This window comes from Toxorhynchites rutilus, chromosome 3, assembly GCF_029784135.1.
Source record: "Toxorhynchites rutilus septentrionalis strain SRP chromosome 3, ASM2978413v1, whole genome shotgun sequence".
Taxonomy (NCBI): domain Eukaryota; kingdom Metazoa; phylum Arthropoda; class Insecta; order Diptera; family Culicidae; genus Toxorhynchites; species Toxorhynchites rutilus.
Genome location: NC_073746.1, coordinates 302,064,870 through 302,070,434, shown reverse-complemented (window position 1 = coordinate 302,070,434; position 5,565 = coordinate 302,064,870). Strand labels below are relative to the sequence as shown.

Here is a 5,565-nt window from a genome sequence, read left to right as displayed (position 1 = left end):
TTGCAATGCCAGAGTCATCAGCGCACTGAGAGGAAAATTTAGTATATATGACGAATTTTTTCGTAAATGTTACCAATTCGCTAGTCATTTTCTACCCTACTAATTATTGGTACATCTTACAAAAGAGAATTGGTAGGCATTATTTTTGTAGGATGGTGGGCGTGTTGGCCCACCATTGGAGCAACATCAGTGAAAACGTTGTTTTTTATTTGTAAGAGATAATAATAAGGGATAATGACATTATGTTGTTGATAATTAATTCTTATTTATAAAGCTGTCTTCAATCATACATTATCTTTTACACAGCAATTTCCTACGAGCAATGTTTAGATATAGAAAGTAAGATTTCTATATATAAACATTGCTCGTGCAAATAGACAGATTTAATCGCAGCCTCGACCGAATCAGTCTCATATGTTTTTTCAAATCCTCGCTCATCAAGGTTTTGCTCCTTTTCCTGTTGCACATTTTCATCCTTTAGGACAGGAACAACTGATTAGTTGGCAGTTGATGGGACCAGATCGCAGTAAATTTTATCCGCATTATTTGCTCTCTCGTTTCCTGATGTATGATTATGGTTAGTTATAAATATGGGTTTGTGATGAAATATATGTGATTACCTGACATTTATTTGTGTTGCAAATGCTTAGTCTAGTATACATTGAATATTCCACCAGTCAACTGTGCAATTTTAATCCAAGGTTAGAAACTGAAAATTAAAAAAGAAAGGATTGTGTTGAAGTTTATTTTTATAAGATTCGGTGTATTAAGATTTCACTACAATGAATTAAACTTTTGTTTTCCCGCAGCGAAAACAAGTTCTCGATATCTTTGTGGTCGAGAATTTGTTTTCGACGAATAGAAACAGAAGCTACATATATTTTAATCTAATGAAAACCAAAAAACCTTACCTCCGAATGGCTTTGTTTCCTCAAGAAGAATGACGACTGCGAAGTACGCACATTACAGTTCCTAGAAATGAAAACAATCAAGGTTACACATGCTATGAAGTAAAATGTACGAATCTTTAGTAGGGATGTATATTGCATAAGACATCCGTTTTACAAAGTTTTGGTAATATGTACAAAAAATGCGTACATTTTACCAATGTTTCAACTACTAAAGATTTGGTAGCTGCATTTACTAATGTTTTCCTCCAGTGCGAGTGAGTAATTTGGACGCGTCCTCAGCTCAATCCGAAACGAAGACATGTGATAACGCAAAACAACGAAGAACAAGCGATGTTCATTGCCTTGAATACAGAACGTGACTAAAAGTTTGCCTCAGCGAGATCCACTGTTTATACTCTAGGAAAGTATTCCCCTTCATTCTTCTTCTTCTTTTTCTTTGTACACGGGAACTTTAAATTTTATGATCCCCTTCGTTGCTCGTCGATAAGTTACCTGTTATTGACAGCTGTGTTCGGGAAAGCACACAAATGGACAGAACAAATGAATGGGGAAATGGAAACACTTATAGTTTTCATGAATTTTAACCATTTACACACCAGGGGATCGTAATGTATAGCATACCAAACAAATCTTAGAGAATTACGATTCGTTTGGTATGTGAATCGCCAAAATCCGTTCCTGATTTGGCACCCTTAATGAAAGACGTATTTCTACGTCAAAAAGTATTACTCATTTTCTCATTCATTCCCAGTGTTTGACCTTGGATCATGATGTATCATGTAAGCACAAAATTTGTATAAAAACAGGAAGTGGGTTATATCTATGGTATAACCGCAAGGGTGACGTAGGACTATCGTTGATTTAGAGATCATTTGTTTGAAGTTGAATCTAAATCCATTCTGAATAAATGAATATTTGGGGGACTTCGAAAACGAGAGCGTTACACGATGGAGGCACAAGGTTTTATGCATCCAATATAGGATACGCAAAACCTTGTTCTGAAGAATAATCTTCAGAAGCTTTCCTGCTAACTGCACTTGATTGACAAATCACAAAACCAAATGTATTACATGGATATTTTATGGATAGAAAACATTAAAATAAACTCTTTCACATGAATGTATTTTCAAATTCCCAGAGGAACTGGCAGATTATTTTCAGTAACGATTAGATATTTCCATATTTTCCTCGATACTGGAAGCCACTGGTGGGCTAAATGCGAACTCGATAACCACCTGTTAATAGCACTTGATTGAAACATATTTGGACACAGTGTTACATGGATAGAAAACATTAAAGTAAACTCTTTCACATGAATGTATTTTTAAATTCCCAGAGGAACTGGCAGATTATTTTCCGAATCTTTCTCGATGCTGAATGGCATCCAAACGGAAAGAATTCCGTGCGTGTATGTGTGTGTGTAGCGGCTGCTTCGATGGTCACCTTCTCTTCTCCTGAAGGATCGGCTTCTCTGTGCTCCCTCACAGTTTCAAACTAACTGCTTGCGTTTGTTTACGGGCAGATCACGATCCTTCGCCGTCAGGCACCCTCAGCATCGATGTTGTCTTGTCGATGTCCTCACGAAAAATGAATGCGTCTCACCACCAGAATATCGCTTAAGTATGCTTTTTGTGCGTGATTGAATCGAGAGAAGGCGCGGTTTACGATGGCAATTTGGAAGGCAAACTAGAGGGAATGAGCTCTCTGAGCTCGGAATTTTCGGCGACTGAGCAATAATCGATTGCGTACGCATACAATATTGGATACGGAAATATCCTACTGATGGGGAAGAATAATCCTCAGAAGCTATCCTGTTAATTGCGATTGATTGAAAAATCACAAAACCAAATGTATTTGGTCACAGTGTTACATGGATAGAAAACATTAAAGTGAACTCTTTCACATGACTGTATTTTTAAATTCCAAGAGGAACTGGCAGATTATTTTTAGTAACGATTAGATATTTCCACATTTCCCTCGATACTGGAAGCCCACCAGTGGTTAATGCTAACTCGATAACCACCTGTTAATAGCACTTGATTGAAACATATTTGGTCACAGTGTTACATGGATAGAAAACATTAAAATAAGCTCTTTCACATGAATGTATTTTGTGTTCCTCTGGCAGATTATTTTCCGGATCATTCTCGATGCTGAATGGCATCCAAACGGAAATAATTCCGCGCGTGTATATGTGTGTGTAGCGGCTGCTTCGAGATCTTCCCGGGGAACCGTTTGTGGCATCACTCTCCTCCTGATGGATTCCCTTCTGGCCTAAGGTGCACAAACAGGCTCTTGGTGACACCGTTCATCCGCGCTTAAACGAAGAGCTTCGCCACAACAGCGACAACATGCTCCAATCGCTGTTCAATTAGAACTGAGTGGATTTCCGAGCGGCGCTCGCTTATATACCGATTGGTGATTTCAATAGCCTGTTTTGAAAGCAATTTTAAGACTATTGAAACAAGTTTTTGGATCAAAAAGTAACAAGTATAGAACGCGTAGACATTTTATCTTTCGAATGGAGTGTTTATCATACCATTTCGTTCAGTTGTTTAGGAGCTATCAACGCTCAAAATCTCGGTCTCCAGCGTAACGCTTTCGTTTTCGAAACTTTGATTTTACACCCCGGTATAGAAATGAAAGACGTAGTCCTACGTCAAAACCCGACCAAATTTCAATAAAGTAAGTGGTCTTAGGCTGCAGCCAAAAGCTGTCTTAACACTTTACGGACCGGGAAGAAATATGTAAGACATACGTCTGGGACCGCACGTTTTGGCTTGTGTGAAGTTGCTTGCTTTGCTTGCAAGTTTTTAAGAGACTTTAAACTTTGCAGTTCATTCGTCTCTATGTGTGAAGTTTGCGGATGAAAGTTTTTGTTGCGTGCAAGTTTCTGTTCAACGTCTTGCTGGATTGAATGAATTATGAATTATTTCAGTTGAAATAAATTGATTATTGATTACCTATTGATTATTGATTATTGATTACCTTCAAAATCATGCTCATTAGATAGAGAATTGAATTATTCATCTTTCCACCTAAATCATTTTTTCTTGATCGTGACAGAGAAAAATTATAGACTGAACCGTGAAACTTGGGTCAATATAGGAAAATATACAAAATTTTGAAAATAAAAAAAAGGTGTTCGAATAGAGCTATCGAAGTAATTCGATAGAGCAATATTTCATCTATCTTCCAGCCACAATTTGATTAATCGGAAAAGGGTCTGAGAAAAGTTATAGGCCAAGTTGTATGGGAGGGAGTCAACCGCGAGTAATGGGTTTTCTACCTTACTAACCATAGAATTAGGAAATTGTTTATATATAGTTATAAAAATATAGTTAAGAATTCGGCTCCTTAAAACTTAATACTCAAAGTACATCTACTATGGTGTACCGCGACAAATTATAACAAAATTCTATCTCCTGCGTAAAAAAATCCTGGGTGTATAGAATTTATTACAGTTTTCAAAACTGTTTTTCGATGATTATTTATTGAACTATTTATTATCAAATATGAATTCAAAGTTTTTCGTTCATACAATAATATCTCAGTACTAAATGGTCCACAATAACGTTGTTGAAATCAAATGAAAAATAGTTGATAACGTTAATTGAATTTGCTATCTTTGAAAAAACAGAAAGAAATCGATTTCTCATTTCTTCCCGATATTTTTTACCCCCTAATTATTAATTAATACATTAATACAAATTTCTCTGTAAAATATTCCGTGTAAATCCATGTAAATTATGCTTTAAAAAGATTTATATCACATCTTCATGCGTTGATATTTCACGATTTTAAAGCATTTCAAAAATCGCCTAAAAATTTCGACTTCGAGTGTAATAAAGTTGTTTTTCTATTTTCGATAAATTTATTAATTTCCCTCCTACAACTTGTATACATTTTTGCCCATACCTTTTCCCAGACTCTTTTCCGGCCAACGAAAATTTGGCTGAAGATAGATAAAAGTATTCTCTATCCAATGAGTATTGTCTCGAAAATGTGTTTTGGGTCCATTCAAATAACTTTTTTCAATTTTCTTTAAATTGATTTATTTCCCCCATACAAGTTGTATAGATTTTGGGCTATAACTCTTATTAGACCCTTTTTCGACCAATGGAAATTTTTCTAAGGATAGATAAAAATATTCTGTATCGAATATGTACTATCTCGAGAATGTATTTTGGGTCCTATCAAATAACTTTTTTAAATTTTCTTTAAGATAATTAATTTCTTCCATACAACTTGGCTTATAAGTTTTCTCATACACTTTTACGATTAATAAAATTGTGGCTGAAGATAACTTCGATAACTCTATTCGAACAACATTTTTTGATTTTCAAAATTCTGTAAATTTCCTATATTGACCCATGCTCACGTTTCAATTTATAACTTTTCTCTGTCACGATCAGTAAAAAAAAAGAACTATGTGGAAAGATGAATGATTCAATTCTCTATCTAATGAGCATGATTTTGAATGTTGTTACTTGATAAACTATCAATTTATTTCAATTGAAATAAATCATTATTCATTAAACCCGGCAAGCCAATCCAGAAGCTTGTACACAACAAAAACTTTTATCCACTAATTCCACACAAGTCCGTAAAGAAGGAACGCGAAAGCGAGAAATCTCGCGAGCGGTCCGCAAAG

At 35.4% G+C, this 5,565-nt stretch overlaps 1 long non-coding RNA gene across 1 annotated transcript; it reads right to left on the bottom strand.

Moving 5' to 3' along the window:
* Window positions 1-404: 404 nt before the first annotated feature.
* LOC129778556 (uncharacterized) lies at window positions 405-1,148 on the bottom strand. Its single transcript, XR_008743454.1, has 4 exons — window positions 1,099-1,148; window positions 912-972; window positions 621-709; window positions 405-561 (listed from the first exon to the last, which is right to left on the bottom strand). It is a non-coding gene; the product is annotated as an uncharacterized LOC129778556 (long non-coding RNA).
* Window positions 1,149-5,565: the final 4,417 nt, after the last annotated feature.